General features: G+C 42.1%; 1 protein-coding gene across 4 annotated transcripts in view; it reads right to left on the bottom strand.

Moving 5' to 3' along the window:
* TXLNG (taxilin gamma) overlaps window positions 1–18,342 on the bottom strand; it is a 53,150-nt gene that overhangs the window by 34,344 nt on the left and 464 nt on the right. The window contains exon 2 of one of the 4 annotated variants that reach the window (XM_075589821.1): window positions 2,205–2,299. The exons of 2 other annotated variants lie outside the window; for them this stretch is intronic. The gene's annotated coding sequence lies outside the window, so the exon portion shown is untranslated. Of the gene's footprint in view, window positions 1–2,204; window positions 2,300–18,082; window positions 18,314–18,342 lie in introns of those variants that run through there. One more of the 4 variants, XM_075589822.1, reaches the window with a different exon arrangement.

Here is an 18,342-nt window from a genome sequence, read left to right on the forward strand (position 1 = left end):
AAACTCTCGCAGACTTCCTTCACTACAAATTTATGCTATCCTGTTTCAACTCTGCCCTCTCGCAAGCTAAACAAGCCTACTTTTCTTCACTAATCAACATGCACAAGTCTTACCCACGCCGACTGTTCTCTGTCTTTGATACTCTACTCAAACCACCCTCAGCTGCCTCTCCTTCCTCCATCTCCGCTCAGGACTTTGCTGACTATTTTAAGGAAAAGGTGGAATCCATACGTCAGAACATCCCCTCTGTTTCTTCTTCCCATCCTACACCTCTTCCTAACTCTCCTCCTGCCTTCCTTGACTCTTTTTCCACTGTCTCAGAGGAGGATGTGTCGCTGTTGATCGCCTCTTCTCCCTCTACCACTTGCCCTCTTGACCCCATTCCCTCCCATCTCCTAAAACCTCTTGCTCCTACTATAATCCCTACGCTCACGCACATTTTTAACTCCTCCCTCTGCTCTGGAACCTTTCCATCCTCCTTCAAACATGCAACAGTCATACCATTACTCAAAAACAGCAAGCTTGACCCTACCTGTCTTTCTAACTATCGGTCTGTCTCCCTCCTGCCTTTTGCCTCTAAACTCCTTGAACGTCTTGTATTCGCTCGCCTGCTCCATTTTCTCAACACCTATTCTCTCCTAGACCCTCTACAATCTGGCTTCCGCACTGCTCACTCCATGGAAACAGCCCTGACTAAAATAACTGACGACCTCCATGCTGCCAAAGACAGAGGTCATTACACTCTGCTCATATTACTCGACCTCACTGCAGCATTTGACACCGTGGACCACCCTCTTCTCCTTCCCATTCTCCATACTATTGGCATTCGGAACAAAGCTCTATCCTGGATCTCATCCTACCTCTCCCATCGTACTTTCAGTGTCTCTTCTGCTAATACCTCCTCCTCCTCTATTGATCTCTCTGTGGGGGTACCCCAAGGCTCTGTCCTGGGACCTCTTCTCTTTTCTCTGTATACACTCTCTCTAGGTGACCTAATAACATCTTTTGGGTTTAATTATCACCTCTATGCTGACGACACACAAATATATTTCTCAACACCTGACCTTACACCTGCTGTACAAACCAAAGTTTCTGAATGTCTCTCTGCTATATCATCCTGGATGGCCCTCCGCCGCCTTAAACTCAACATGGCTAAAACAGAGCTCCTCATACTTCCTCCCAAACCTGGCCCTACTACCTCCTTCCACATTTCTGTTGGAACTACGATCATTCACCCAGTAGCCCAAGCACGCTGCCTTGGGGTCACACTCGACTCCTCTCTCACATTTGCCCCTCACATTCAAAACATTTCTAAAACCTGTCGCTTTTTCCTCTGCAATATAACAAAGATACGCCCTTTCCTCTGTTGCTCGACTGCTAAAACTCTGACTCAGGCCCTCATTCTCTCCCGTCTTGATTACTGTAACCTCCTGCTGTCCGGCCTTCCTGCCTCCCCTACAATCTATCCTTAACGCGGCTGCCAGAATCACTCTAGTCTTTCCTAGATCTGTCTCAGCATCTCCCCTCATGAAATCCCTCTCCTGGCTTCCGATCAAATCCCGCATCTCACACTCCATTCTTCTCCTCACTTTTAAAGCTTTACACTCTTCTGCCCCTCCTTACATCTCATCCCTAATTTCTGGCTATGCACCATCCCGACTCTTGCGTTCTGCTCAAGGATGTCTTCTTTCTACCCCCTTTTTATCTAAAGCCCTCTCCCGCCTTAAACCTTTTTCATTGACTGCCCCTCACCTCTGGAATGCCCTTTCCCTCAGTACCCGACTAGCACCCTCTCTATCCACCTTTAAGACCCACCTTAAGCCACATTTGCTTAAAGAAGCATATGAATAGCACTGTGGATATTCTGAACACATGGCACATAAAGTTTGGCCCCCTGCAGATGCACTTACCAGAACTCCCTCCTACTGTCTCTGTACGTTCTCCCTACCTACCAATTAGACTGTAAGCTCCTCGGAGCAGGGACTCCTCTTCCTTAATGTCTAAAGCACTTATTCCCATGATCTGTTATTTATATTATCTGTTATTTATTGGATTACCACGTGTATTACTGCTGTGAAGCGCTATGTACATTAATGGCGCTATATAAATAAAGACATACAATACAAATAAAGACATACAACAGGATTACATCAACACACCAGCAAAGAGGTAAATAGTAATGGTGCTGCCTGAAGTAAAATTACCTGGACGTGTGAGGTAGTGTGCAAGTTCTTTGTCAATCCAATGCCTTCATTTAACCTTGTTGCGTGCCAGGCATAAGAAATTAGATTGCAGCATGCTGAAGAGACCAATGATTACATTTGAACTGAGTCATAATGATTGCAACACATGGTGCAGTTCACACTGCTTAAGGGCATGTTTAAGATTACACATGGGGAAATAAATAAGTTATCTGAAGCAGGTTTAGCGCGCGTGTATCCAGGTGCACAATAAATGCTGATACGTTTTTAATATCAATTGCTGCGCTCAAACATTTTAAACTACTGTAAGTTTATCTAATAATTAACGTCCAGTTGCAGCTCAAAGCAGCAAACAAGGAAAGAGGTCATCGACAGCTATAATCTGCTCTCTATTGCGTGTCATTCTTCTAATCAACCATTATATGGAGCAGATAATGTTTGATAGTCTACACCTTCGTAACTGGACAATTCTAAATGTTGGATTGTGATGGAAATGTAATCAGCACTAGACCCAATGTCACAAAATGCACTTAGTACCAGTTAAGAATCCTGGAATAACTACAAGGCTGTTCAAAACATAAGTACATTTTAGTAGACAGCCCTGTGCCTCAAAGGGCATGCTGTTCCTCTAAAACGGTTTGGACACCACATGGCTAGGAATGTTCTGGTAACACCAGAGTGGTAAAACCCCTACACCGAACAGAATGTGATAACAACTAGAGAATAAATTCACTTTGGCATCACACTAACTTAGCTGCAAACTACCTAAACATATGTTCCCTTAACAGCCCAATCTATGGAATAACAGATGAAAAGTAAAATAAATAAACAGAGAAAATACTAACCGCTCAACCTTAATAAACATGTGGATATTTTAATGGGTATATGTCTATAGAGGGTGCATGGGGTAATGGAGAAAAATGATATACAGGGTGATCCAAGAAGGATCAACAAAGATTAGCGAAAACTACACTCATCCACAAATTGTGACCATTTTACTTTTCTGTACAATCAGTATGTAAAAGTGTCAGTCTTAAGAGTTTCAAGATTTTGCTTTGCCTTCATATTAGTTTTTTATCTATTTCAGAAAAAAAAAATGGTTGTGCAAAAAAAAAAAAAAAAAAAACCAGTGGCCCTCATTGAACATTTTTGCTAAAAGTGGCAACCTGTTTTTGTCGTCTAGTGCCACACAATTTTGCTGCCGTTGATCATTAATACTGTAAGTATTTATGTATGGAATATTCAAAAAATCAGTGCTTGTCACACTACCTCTCTAAAACACCATGTACAAGTGGAGCAGTATGTATAGACCTTCGTACAAATACTAAAATAAAAATAAATACAAATTCCAATTGATAAATATCTTTTTTCTTTATATAAAAATATGGCCCCAATCTATAGCTGATCTAATTAGCTGAAGGTTCTGAGCTTCAATTAATGGGTTCAGGCAACGGACACATATTGGAAGAAATAGGTACAATGTGTGTAGCTAGTGTTTATTAGGTAATAGACAACAGTCCGACCCACAGCACTTTTTGATATTTTCTGTGTCTGAGGAAGTAAGGAGCATTGAGGAACCTGATTTTGGTAGAACAGGGTGAAGACATTTAGATTAAAAAATAAATAAATTAATAAGCACATTTCAGCAGAATCCCACTGTATATTATTAAGTAGGTTTGTTCTGCAAAGGAGACTTCCACACCCCATCCCCTGGTGTATACTTTCCAACCAGCATCCCGAGCCCCGATTTATACAATAGCCCACTTCTAAGCAGCAGTTAAAATCGGATTTAGTCTATTAGACTTTTGAGACAGGACCCCTTATATCCAGGATGCCATTCAAAGCTGGATGACAGACACCCCGCTCTGCTGGAGAAGCGTGCAATAATGCTTTGAGGGTAAAATAGAAAAGATTTGTAAGTTTAGGAAAGAGGAGACCGCTTCTTTAATCTCTGGTGGTGCTTGCGAGACCAGAAAAACAATGCAAATTAGGTAGTATTTGGTTCTGACAGAGGCCGCTAATATAACAGAAAGAGAGCAGAAAGGGGACAGCCCACTAAAGCCTCACACTCACTGTTTCAGATTTCTTATTGCATGTAGAGAAGGTATACAAGAGAAAAGGAAACCTAGTACACGTATATAAGCACTCTATCACAACTGAATGTATAATTATATTATTAAAATACTTTATTAATGAACAATGAATAATAAAAAAAGGGGTGTTAAAATAAAAATATATACATCAAACAGCATGTGACTGTGTCATTTGTAACATAACTATGGGTAGTTAGGTTGATTGTACATAAGGAGATCCCTGATTGATACATACCTCCTACACACGCGGGAATCTCTTCATTTGAAAGAAGCATTGCATGGATATTGTTTCAAGCTACTACACTATCAGCGACCTCTGTGTGATTGTTACTTTGATCCTGCAAGATATAATCCTCACTGTAGGATCTTTTTTGCCTTTAGGGGCCGTTCACTAGCCCACTATTTAGTTAGGCATGCCCTCGAGCATATCAGCGCTGATATACTTATGATCAGCGCTGATATAGGGGACCATGCGGTGCTAATTTAGCATAGATGTGTTCCATCTGTTTTTGTGTTATTCTACACTTTGTTCTGCTGAGTGGGGGTGCGGGTGGGTACGGATCCACACAGACCTCACGGCACTTACCTCTTACTGATGATTCATGTCAATCAGCTGCTAGTATCGGCATTTTTAAGAAGCACTAACGGCGCTATTCTGTTGCTTCTCGAGTGGTACCCTATTATCTGAGCCTTGAGCAGGTATATTTATTATCTACGATTGTCCTAATTGGATAATTAATTATATTATACTGCATACTCAGGCCATTAGTATTTTTAGGGGCTACGTATCCCCTGAAATGCTGTGGTTACTATGTTATACTTACCTGCCTACTCTCTCACCCTGTCGATCAAGTGGTGAGGGATTCACGTGGGCTACGGGTCAATATTAACCCCACTACACGGCACTCACCTCTGGCGTGGGGATCCGCTCGCATCAGCTGTTATACACCGGCAACTGAGATACATTCTCCGGTCGGAGTCAGTGCTCGTTCAAAATCACCAGCTTAACCGGAGCCTTTATTATATACCTACAAGTTACATGCCGATCTCAGAATTACTCCCACTACGTTTATTATATCCTGCGTACGGTGCTCACGTATTACCTATTATGCACCACATGCAGTTTTCAAGTATTGCGGAGGTTCTCTCTAGTGCTTCGTCCATGCCAAATATTTTGTAGATTTAGCCTCTCAGTGTTTACACTGTACCTTTCTGCCCTACCATTCCCTTGTGAAGGCTGTGAAGGTTGATATCATATACCTATCACCTCCCTTTTGGAGATATAGGATTTGCTTATACCATCCTTGAGGATTTAACACTATCCCCTATATCTGTCTGACAGCCTAGCCACAGTGCACAACTACTTTAGATGTTGGCACCTTATTGAAAGTTTACATCACTTATTTACCGAGTATACTCTGTCATCTACTGTGGCTAAACGACTCATGGGGCAGTATTCTAGTCAGTGTTTCACTCTGGGGTTACCCTCATAGATTGACACTTTGCTTAGCAGCATGACTGAGGTTTCCCTCCAGCTCAATACTTAATCATATAATACAGATAGTCACACATACAAGTTCTATCTCCGCATATCATGCCCGGATGTATTAATATACATACCACACAAAGTCCACAATCACAGCGCGTCTAAATTACACGCCCTGATACATTCATATTGAGACGAAACTTCATCTACATAGTGGTCCTACTACGGCCCCTTTCCTATATCTATAGGCAACTATAAGTATAGCATTAGATCCTGAATATCAATCAGGGATCTCCTTATGTACAATCAACCTAACTACCCATAGTTATGTTACAAATGACACAGTCACGTGCTGTTTGATATATATTTTTTTTTATTTTAACACCCCTTTTTTTATTCATTGTTCATTAATAAAGTATTTTAATAATATAATTATACATTCAGTTGTGATAGAGTGCTTATATACTAGGTTTCCTTTTCTCTTGTATACATTCATGTCCTTACCTAGTTAGCACCTCACCGTGGTTTACTACTCAAGCTGTGCGGGTGTTCTCTTTACGTGTAGTGCATGTAGAGAAGAACACATACCTGATGAGAAGCCATGTGGGCCTGAAACATTGTGTTTATTGGGATGTTTGCCGGATTCCTGCTCAATAAAGACATTTATTAATCAATCACAAAAAAGTATCTTTGTGATTTTTTTTGTCTACATGCAATAAGAAATCTGAAAGAGGGAGTCTGAAGCTTTAGTGGGCTGCCACCTTTCTGCTCTTTTTCTAGTTTGGAAAAAGAGGGGTTCAAGCACAATTTTTTTTGTAACTACTGTATTGTACTGATATAGTGTCTGTATTGGCTCACACTTTGCAATACATACATGCAGACTGTATTTCTAGCTGCAATTTATGTATGCCAGCAGATTGAAGCCTCACAGGGACTCAGCTTATTTTGTGCATGTTTAAGCCTTAGTGGCTCTACGGAGCACTTCCTTGTTGACATCCGGTTGCTATGGATACCGGCTGTGACGCGGGACGTCGTGAGCGTCATGACGTCGGCGATATTGGAAAAGCATTTAAAAAAAAAAAAAAAAAACAGGATAGAGAGGCACACAGAACTTCCTAACATTAACCCCATGAGGAAGCTCTTTGAGTGAAACGCATAGGGTGAGTGAGCAGACCACCTGGAGCCCCCCTGAGTGTTGTGAAAGACCATTCTGAGGATCCTGGACCAAATTTTGTCTGGTTTCTACCTGTAACTGTATAGCTTTTCCTGCGGACGGCCACTACAGGTGCTACATCCAGAAGCAGGAGACAAGATCCTTATCCACATTCTGACCCAGGGTGGTCCACTTGCCTACAACTCTAACACTTATGCAAGTGTAATACATTTGTCTATAAAACAAAATCTATACTATGTGTCCTCTCTGTTCTGTTCACATATGGGAATTCTCAATCATCCTATCCTGTTCCTGAGAATTATCCATCAACAAACATTGGAAAGAAATCCACTAACAGTTGGTAACTCCGAATAAGCACAATGCCTTACTAAAACTCTCAAATGTGAGTGAGATATATTTTTATTAAAGTTCCATTATAGTGTTGGTAAATACGCTGTTGCACTAGTTTGTGTCTTTCTATTTTCCCACATATCTGGGGAGTATTTGCGCTTCTGATCCCTTGCTTCAGTTACCTTTTTCTATTTTGGTTGGGAAGCATGGTTACGCTTCTTGGAGGAAACACACATTAAACGAAAGAATGATTTAATTATTTGTTGCTCTACTTTGCAATATCTGGATTCATTGTCTATTGATAATATAGCAGCATGGCCAATCCTTAGCTGCTTCACATACTAAAAATCAGATTAAAAACTTTTTTTTTTAAATGGGACGCACTGGGCCTCTGCAGTTTTACAGTGTAGTAACACTTATTACTGCACTCTTGCCATAATAAAAAGAAAAAAAAGGATTTATAAACTGCGATGGATACTCTTTTAGGGCAACATATACACAAAATTTAATTTTTTTTAGGCCGCTTTCTCCATCATACAAAAGATCGAAAACTCTAAACTTATATTGCAGATGGGTATGTTTAAGATACATATACTATTAGATGAATCACTCTCACCGTCTTATAAATTGGGTTATCTGTATGGACAGTAAGTCTTGACTCTGGCCACAACTGAACTTTAAATAATGAAGACAGGAAGAAAAAGCACTTATATGCACACAATACTATTCATGATTAACTATTTAAATGTTTCTTTTTCCACTTGTAGCTGCCATGCACTCACTCTTGAAATATGCGGCCAACATATTTTTGACACAAGCGGCTGCATGTGAATTACAGTCGTAGGAAGCCAGAGATAATATTTCAATAAACACACAGTACAATATCTAACAAAACGTAAGCCCTTGCTCAGTGTTCCACTAGTTACATTCACAAATTATCCAATTGAACCCAGTGTATAAGCTATAAGTGGATCACGTTAGAAATAATGTCCAATAGAGTATTTAAGATACCAAGAATCGTGTTGTAAAGTATTCATAAATACGAAAATTGGGAGCCACGCTTGCATCGCGTTATAAGCGGATTCGCATAGTAACGGATCGCGAGTTATAGAGATATATATTCATTTTTTTATTTTTTTAAATACAAAGACCAGGCCACTGAAATTAACACATGCTGATAAGCATCCCACTGCTGTGCTTAGTTTAGCACAGAGACTCTTTAGGGTCTATTTAAAGTCTGCCGACTGCAAAATTGGGGCAAAATACAGCACCATATTACTAATAATAATAAGAATTTAAAAAAAATCCCATTAAAGAGCAAATTAAGTATTTTTCCTCTGATAAATCTGCCGAAATACTTTTGACAGTGGTTTTGCATGACTATCAAATTGGTATCTACTGAACGAAGTTCGAAGTGGGGAGAATATCATGAGATTAGTGAAAAGTCATAAGGTCAGCATATTGGTTTAAAAATAAAGTATGACCGTTGGGTGTTTAGAGAGACGTTCTTGTTCATACCCTAATATTCAGAGTGGGGAATAAATAAATAAAACCCATAAAGCACCCTCAAGATAATTTTACAAAAGCGTATGTGTACATGTCTGTATTAGGAGCAGGTCAGCATAAGTTAGGGAAACCTTTGCTCTTGTACATCAGATACAAAGGCAGAAAAGGCCTGTGTTTCGACATGTGATGCGGACCTTTCCCCATAGCAAACTAAACCACATCCAGCCCTGATGAGGTTAATTAACTGAACTGTGCTGACAAAGTATTTTATTATGTTATGGAGTAGAGCTAATGCCCCTAAAGTAACTGCAGGGCCAGATGAGCCAGGAATATTTATTTATAACCTGTTGGAGTCATATTGTACCACAATATCAGGATTACATGGGGTAATTCTACTATGTAATTCAATTACTACAGAATTTGTGTTTAGAAATAAAGATTATAATCCCCATTCCTATTTCAATGTAACCTGTGATATGGCTTGCAATCTGCAAATACCCACTTTTGATTTAACATGCAACAATTTTGTTTGCAGGCAACAAAAACAAGTAGACCTCAAAATAGAGGAACAGCAGTTTAAATAAAGTGGCCTAACCCCTTCATTGCCAAAAAGGACAATATTGCAGAGCAAAATATGTATCACCCCAATAGAGACCTGAAGATCCCAAGAAGAAAACAGATATACTGAAATGTGCCCATAGTAAACATTCAGTACCAAAGTGCAATTTTTCTCACATTTTTGCACAATAATTACCTACTAAAAATAACGTGGTTGTTTTATTATAGAGGAGGCGAAATAAAAATTTAAAAAAATTAATGAAGGAGAAGGAGGAGAGAGAGAGCTTGACAAATGGCGAGTGCATTTTATCTGCTGTCAAGTCTTACCAGCGGCAGAGTCTCCCGGTATTCTCCTGTGTTTCTCCCTCAAACTCCCATGTCATCCCCTGCAACTTGTGTGAACATTGCATCAAATGACGTGTCATTTGACGACGCGTAGCTGTGCTCACGCGAGTTGTAGGGGGAGTGTAGACGGACGTTAACAGAGGTACACAATTTGGAGACGTTTATAATGTGAAATTATAATAAGGCTTTATTGTGCCTTTTCATCAGGAAATCCATCTAAACACAAGGGGGGGGGGGACAAAGCTTCTATTCACTTGGGAGTATTTCTAGTGAAATCCTATGCAATTAGTTCACATCTCCATTAGTCAAGCATTTCTCGCAGCCCCAAAACATAGAGCATGAAATAAGCAGATATAAGCAGTCTCTTAAGAATAAAAGTTTTATCTGTTTCTTGGAGGGAAAATCCTCTCACTTCCTGGTTCAGCTTCAGGTGTAGTAGTTTTCTCTGTGTCTTGAAATCAGCTCTGCTGTGCAGAGCTCAAGACTGGTCAGCTCCAAAGGTCAGCTCTCAGTCAGAGCTAAGGAGTCCCCTTCGTGTCTCAACAGACAGGCTTTTGTAAGCAATCTAATCAGGCAGGTGGTGTTTAGTAATTAACTACCAAACTGCTAGATTAAAGGCACATTACTGAACAGGGATAAGTCCCCTGTTACATACCTCCCCTGTTTGTGGGAAGCTCGGGCTTACCACGGCCAAAGCCCATCCTTCCACTCTCATTCTAGATATCTCTGTGACTTGAATGAGAGTGGATGGAGGAAGAGAGCCCTCTGTCCCGCTGGGATTGAAGCCCTTTCTCCAGTTTATTTTTGTCTTCTCCTGAAGATGCTTGAGATCAGCACTCCTCAGTCGCTCGAGGACTTTTTCCACATAATGTCTTTATCGCGTGCGCGGTCTTGAGATTTCTGTTGCGTCGGGCACTCCTCTTTTTGTAGACAAAGTGTATGGCAACAGTTGTAGAGCAGTTAGGACTAGCCCTTAGAGTTTTCTGCTCTTGAAGTGGTCTTTCTGCAGCTTCTCCACACTACAGAGTCGCCAGTTCAGCTTCTTCAGCTAAGGATTCTTCTGGCTTTGATTCTGCACTCCTACCTCTGTTTGTTGCCTGTTGGGCAGCTGTAGGTTTGGCTAGTGCTTTCTTTGGTGGCTCAAACTTCGTAATTTTGTTTTGAAGTTGCGTGGAGTCCCCAACTCTCACTGTACCCTTGTCCTTACGGGCATTAGTTACTGTGGGATACTGGTGCTTGGGCAGAGCCAATAACGTTTTCCGTATTGGAGGAATCTGTATCAGAGTCTCCTTCATATTCTGGAGCTCTGTAATTTTTGTCGTCAAGGTTGCCGCTGCGTCTGTTTTCTCCTTGGTGTACTGACTCAAGGGAATGGAACAGTCTCTCTGTCTCTCCAGCTCTTGCTCCAGTTTCTGAGCCTTCTCACGCTCCCTCTCATACAGAGTCACCTGGTATCGAAGCTCCGCTTCCAACGATGCTCTGAAGACATGCAGTGTGGCCTTTAGCTCCTCATACTGCTCTGTGGGGACGTACTGGGTATTCAAACGTTCCTGCAGCACTTGAATTTCTTTAGCAGCCTGCAGCGTTTGCTGCTTCTCCTCAGCATACTGGAGGTGTGTACGCAGACCTTGCAGTTGGTTCTGCAGTCGGTGCTCTGCTTCAAACTTTTCCTTGACTTCTGTCAACTGAAAATTTTCTTCTTTCAGTTTCAGTTTTCTCTTTTTAATCTTGAATTTTCTCTTTTTTCAGTCTCTGTATTCTTCAGGGCTTCTTTGCAGTCCTCCTTCCATTTACGCACATCTGCTTTGAGAATGACAATCTCTTGGCGTGAGACTTCCTTCTCTAGGTTGAGGGTCTGAAGCTCCTTCTGAGAGACTTTGAGATCTGTATCAAGATTGACAGTAGTTTCTTTAGCAATGTCCAATGCCTCAGTGAGACTGTGTAGTTCCTTTCTGGAAACTTCCAGGTCTGTGCGGCAGCTGTTGGTCTCATGATGTGAGGCATCAAGCTCTATACGAAGTGTGAACTTCTTGCTGGAAGACTGTCATCTGCTTCAGTGCCTCCTCATACTTCCGCTTTAGCGTAGCCACCATTTTATCCGATTGGCTCTGCTTTTCCTCCATGGCGGAAATAGTAGCCTTTGCAGTATCTAGCTCAGTCTTGAGATCCTCCAATTCGGTCTTGGCCGCAGAGTAAATTGCGAGCACAGTCTTCTGTAGCTCAGCATTATTTTTTCTCTCTCTTCCTAATTCTTCACAGAGCAGATCACAGTCATGCCTGGCAATTTTCAGGGCGTCTTCAGAGCTGGTCAAGGGATCGTCACTCACTGGTTCCGGCTCCGCTTCCCTGGGATGACTGGTTGAGGGTTCCTCACCGTTGGCACCGGACAGACACTTCTTTGGGGTACACGACTTCTGCCTTGGGCCCTCTGGATATTCGGTTAACCGTGGGACGAATTCTCCATTTTCTCTAGGCTGCAGGGCAACTCGGTCCCCCTTTTCCTCCACAGGATCTGCGGACGTGTCTGTTCCTTCCACGGTAAGTGAAGAACTGCTTTTCTTTTTCTGCCTTTTTGATTTGGATGACACCGTCCCTTCTGGGATATTGGGGTCTCCATCTTCATTTGAAATTTTAGCAGCTTCATTATATACGCCAGGCTTTTCTTGCAGTTGCTTTAGCTGACAGAAATATTGGGTGATCTGCTGCTCCCGCTCTGTCTCCTGCTGATCATATTCGTCATCAAAGGGAGCGGTCTTTTCTGTTCGTGCCGAGTTCAGGCACCCCCACCATTCTTGGGGTGTTTTGTGGGTGTGACTCGGTTCGGGTTCCCCGTAAGAGATGTCTTCCTCTTTATTGGACTGGAAGGGCCACTCTTCCGTGGGGTAGGGTTCATTACAGGAACGCTGCATCTTGTCCTCCATTTTTAGGCTATCAGGTGTAATTTTTTTCCTGACCTCAGGAGGCACTATTGCAGCTGTTGCCACTGTATTTGCTAGAAACCCCAATTGTGGTAGTCTTACAGGTGGGCATATTTTGCTTGTAGAGGTCGTAGCTCTCACAGGCATCTCTGTAGACTATCTTTGGAAAAAAATTTTTTTTCAATATCAGCAGTACTGTGCATGCATTTTCTCTTATCAGGTATACAAGATGTGCAGTTGCAAGGTAAAAAAAAAGTATTTGCTCTACACCATTTACTTGCTAGGTGCAATCTCTCCGCTTCAGCAACAGAATTTGGTTTTCTGCCTGAGTTCAGTAATTTTCAGTCTCATCTTTGGGTATTATGGCATTCACACTTCACATTTTGGGTGTCTGTTTTTGCTCCCAAGATATATATAGGCAGACTTTTTTACTTGCAGAAAAAAAAACATTCTTTCATTCCCGGCAGGGTGACTCAACACTCCGCATTTGTTTGCTAAAAATTCCCCTGCTTCAGCACAGTCTTGTATCAATTTTCACACTTTTCTGCATATACTCCATTCACAGCTGGTAGCCCTATGCGGTGTGGCAACCTTTATTTGCAAAATCAGTACCACTCGTGGGTCACCATCTGTATTCACTGCTTCAGCGAAACTTTTGAAAACAACAAACACCTATCCCTTTTTAAGGGCTGACTCACTTCTTGAACCCTGACTATGGCTGAAAGGCAAAATCCCTATTTCAATGACCATGTTACACTTTGTGATAGGCAAATTAAGGTTTAGCTACTTCAGCAGTCTCTTCAGGGTTTTTGTAAGTTTCAGTGCAGTGTGGTTTCAGTGGTGTGTATCCCTTTAATTCCGATCTCTGCTGTATGAGGTTTTTTTTTTTTTTTCTCAGACTGTTTGTAGGCAAAAAGCATTAAAAAAATTTCACATAAAAATCTCCGGTCCTTTTTAACTACAAAGACACCTCTTGTCCCACCTCGGACACCATATGTAGACGGACGTTCACAAAGGTACACAATTTGGAGACGTTTATAATGTGAAATTATAATAAGGCTTTATTGTGCCTTTTCCTTTTCATCAGGTAATCCATCTAAACACAGGGGGGGGGGGACAAGGCTTCTATTCACTTGGGAGTATTTCTAGTGAAATCCTATGCAATTAGTTCACATCTCCATTAGTCAAGCATTTCTCGCAGCCCCAAAACATAGAGCATGAAATAAGCAGATATAAGCAGTCTCTTAAGAATAAAAGTTTTATCTGTTTCTTGGAGGGAAAATCCTCTCACTTCCTGGTTCAGCTTCAGGTGTAGTAGTTTTCCCTGTGTCTTGAAATCAGCTCTGCTGTGCAGAGCTCAAGACTGGTCAGCTCCAAAGGTCAGCTCTCAGTCAGAGCTAAGGAGTCCCCTTCCTGTCTCAACAGACAGGCTTTTGAAAGCAATCTAATCAGGCAGGTGGTGTTTAGTAATTAACTACCAAACTGCTAGATTAAAGGCACATTACTGAACAGGGATAAGTCCCCTGTTACAGGGAGACACAGAAGTTTGAAACACCACATCGCAAATTTGGGTGGTGGGCTGAAGTGCCTTTTTTCTCGGGCGAGTGTTTTTGTTGTTTTATTTTCATAATTTGCCGAGGTGTGTATAAATTATAAATACAGCTGAACCCCATTATAATGTGATGCTCGAGGTCCACCAAATGCAACCGCGTTATAACCGGATCACCAAAAAAAAAAAAGCCCGCCGCCGGAAGGGGAGAGCTGGGATAACTCTCCCAGCTGTCCCAGACCCGGCGGCGCAGCAGCACTGTGTGTGTAGTATGTCATGTCCAGGCTGATATCACACAGGTGTCCGGTGACAGAGCGGCTCCCACCTCCAGCCAAACATCCCGCACGGGTCATGTCTCTGCCTGCTTCCACCCGCCAGCTCCTGCAATGTCCGTGTCCCTCTGGCACGGGACTCTTTCCTCTGTGGCTCGCGGCACTTACCGGAATGTTTTCCTCCATTGTTCTGGACTTTTTCTGTACTTAAAGCAGCATGTAAAGAGTCTTGCAAGGATTTTTTCTACTTGTTCCCCATCTTCTTTCAAGATTAAAGTTGCAATTTCATCTTCCCCGGGAAACTTCCTGTTCTTCATTTCTGGAAGGACACATGGTACATCAATGGTGCCTTCTTCTTGCTTGTCCTCTGCTGGATTAAGCCCTGTGTTATTTTTGTTCGCATACAATTTCATGTGAAAGTCCAACTCTCTGATAAGTACAGTGTCTTTTATTGTTGATCCATTGTTTTGTTTGAGTGCAATGATTTCCTTCTTCCCAACTATAAGTCGCTGCTTTGTCTTCTTTAAGCATTTATCATCTTCAATAGTTTTGCATTGTGGCTACCGGCCCCTCCCCTGCCAGTGTGCATTGAGAGCAGCGGCGGCCACAGGAGTGCAGGAGGGCTCCAACTATCTTCACCCCCAGTTCTTACACCCCTCTGCCGCTTGCGCTCTGTCAATAACAGCTGCTGCCAGTCCAAAGTAAACAGGTAAAGATCAGTATCCATCCGCTCCGTGAAGAAATTGTAGGACTCACCAGCAAATATGTTAAAAACTAATTTATTAGACTACATAAAAAACAAAAAAAAACAAACAGTACAAAGTACTCTCCCACGCCTTTCACGCCCACTATGGCGCTTTTTCAAGTCTCCTTGAAAAAGCGCCATAGTGGGCATGAAACGCGTGGGAGAGTACTTTGTACTGTTTGGTTTTTTTGTAGTCTAATAAATTAGTTTTTAACTTCTTTGCTGGTGAGTCCTACAATTTCTTCACGGAGCGGATGGATACTGATCTTTAACTGTTTACTTTGCTACTATGAGAGGATCTACATTTACCACCGGATGTTCCAGGGAGACGTCTCTGAACGTCAGGGTTACATTGGATTTCAAGGGAGCCAGGCGGTGGTTGATCGTGAGTAGCGTGTACTCCACACCGGGCGCAGCCGGGGCTAATCGAGGGAGACTTAGTGAGTTACCTTCTCATGTATTGTCCCCACAGTGTTTTGAAAAAGCCCTCCTTGCCTTCCCTGTCTTTCTACATTGACAGTTTACCCTTTTAACCCGCATGCTCCGGTGTCAAACTCCATTAACTGAATGAATATTTATGATTTATGGCTGCTCCTTAGCATCATTGACCGTCACTCTTGGAGCTTTTACACGTTTTTTTTCAGACTTCAGCAGATGCTGCCAGTGCAAGCCTGACAGATCCCGCTTTGATGTGGCCAGGGCAGCTGCTACGTTCAGGATACCCCCTCCCATCTTAACCTCTGTGTTACTGTGTAACACACTGAATTGAAAGCAGGAGTAGGCAGAGTACAGGCCTCAGACTAGCTCCTCCCCCAAGCCCCCTGACTGACCGACACAATAATGACTTAACCCGTCAATCACTGCCGATGGCGGTCCTAGCATACAAGATTTGACTTGATTTGATACAGGAGAGACATCCATCCATCTCTCACCTCTCTATATCTCTATCTATATAATCATGCTAGAGACAAATATGTTAAATTGTGTTAACAAATACAGCAACCAAGGGGTTCACTTTCTTAAAAACAAGGCAAAAAAAAACATATTTTTCTAGTCTCCTCTTAGGGTAACCTGGGTTGTTCTGGTGTCTGCCTTAATGAACCAATGAAATAGAGGAACATGTTTATAAATGAAAGTGACTGATGACAGTGTACAGATGTACCAGAAATGTGATTTGATCTGATCTGGGCCATGGTATTTTCAAAGGGGGCATCATAAAAAAATCCTGAGTCGTGTCTAGTCAGCAGACAAAAGGTAACAGAAAGGACACCACCCGTTAAATTACAGATTTACCAAGATTTATGCATGTCTATTTATATAGCGCTTCACAGCAGTAATACACGTGACAATCATATAAATAAAAAATAGTACAAATAACAGATCATGGGAATAAGTGCTTCAGACATAAAAGTAACATTGTAGATGAGGAGTCCCTGCTCCGAAGAGCTTACAATCTAATTGGTGGGGAGAACGTACAAAGACAGTAGTAGGGCATTCTGGTAAGTGCGTCTGCAGAGGGCCAAGCTTTATGTATCGTGTATAGTATTAGCCACAGTGCTATTCATATGCTTCTTTAAGCAAGTGGGTCTTAAGGTGGGTCTTAAAGGTGTATAGAGAGGGTACTAGACGGGTACTGCGATGAAGGGCATTCCAGAGGTGTGGGGCAGTGAGAAAGGTTTAAGGCGGGAGAGGGCTTTAGATCCAAAGGGGGTAGAGAGAAGAAATTCTTGAGCAGAATGCATGAATTGGGATGGAGCATATCGAGAAATTAGGGCTGAGATGTAAGGAGGGGCAGAAGAGTGTAAAGCTTTAAACATGAGGAGGAGAATTGAGTGTGTCATACGGAATATGATAGGAAGCCAGGAGAGGGATATCAGCAGGGGAGACACTGAGACAGATTTAGGAACGAGTAGAGTGATTCTGGCAGCAGCGTTTAGGATAGATTGTAGGGGAGACAGGTGAGAGGCAGGAAGGCCGGACAGCAGGAAGTTACAGTAATCGAGACGGGAGAGAATGAGGGCCTGAGTCAGAGTTTTAGCAGTCGAGCAACAGTGGAAAGGGCATATCTTTGTAATATTGCGGATGAAAAAACAACAGGCTTTAGCTATTTTTTTGAATGTGAGGAGTCAAGTATGACCCCTAGGCAGCGTGCTTGTGCTACTGAGTATATGATCGTACTTCCATCAGTAAACCCAGGATAAATATGGATACTAAAACTTTTAACTACTCAGAGGGTTGTTTAGGATCCATTAAAAGTAGCCAGTATTAAGCAGTTCCCCTGCAAGAGATGCCAGCAAAGAATTGCTTTGCAATTGTAAATAGGTTCCAATGGCAGCAAAGTTGTTACAAATAAATCCAGCACTAATGTGATGAGCCTCCAGGTGGACACAGCGACATCTGCACTAACTGATGGCCGTCACAAGAATAACAGGACGATAAAGCTATTCGAAACAGGAGCTGACCGTAATTCCAAGAATAATAGGATTATTATAAGGCAGATAGCTTGGAACTGTAACATTAATAACAGGATCTTGACACTAGTGAAAAATAGTAATACAATAATAATACCATGTGGCATCGGAGCTAATCCCTCAATAACCCATGACTATTTGAATACAACTTTTATTGAGGGCATATGTATTAACATAACTGATGCAACTGTGTGTGAAATTGACAAGATGTGTTAAAGAAACAAAATCCAGTTGAAATTGCCAGGATCATTTGGAATACATCTGGTGCAACTGTCCTTAAACCCAGAACTGCACTACTTTCATCAATATATTTGTATTTAAATAGGGCCAACAATGTACACAGCTAGACACACAATACCTTACAGGGAAATAAAATACATGAAGTGCAGCAAGCATAACATCATAAATACCATTGATCTTCCAATCTAACCAACCTTAATGTGTAGATCTTACATGCGTATTTCACCAGACACATGGTACTCGTGTCTCCACTACTGTATTGCCATTACTAATAATGACGATGTGCTGAATGATGTTATCACACGCGCACAGCAGCCTCGTGTCTCAGCAGCACCGGGCGCAGGGGGATGTCGCACATGACAGGTTTGATCTCCTCCTGCCCCGGAGTCCCCCTGTAATTAACTGTCCCGGGGCTCTCCTCTCCCCCTGTCCCGGAGACCCGCTGTAATTACCT

This window comes from Ascaphus truei, chromosome 3 (assembly GCF_040206685.1).
Source record: "Ascaphus truei isolate aAscTru1 chromosome 3, aAscTru1.hap1, whole genome shotgun sequence".
NCBI lineage: Eukaryota > Metazoa > Chordata > Amphibia > Anura > Ascaphidae > Ascaphus > Ascaphus truei.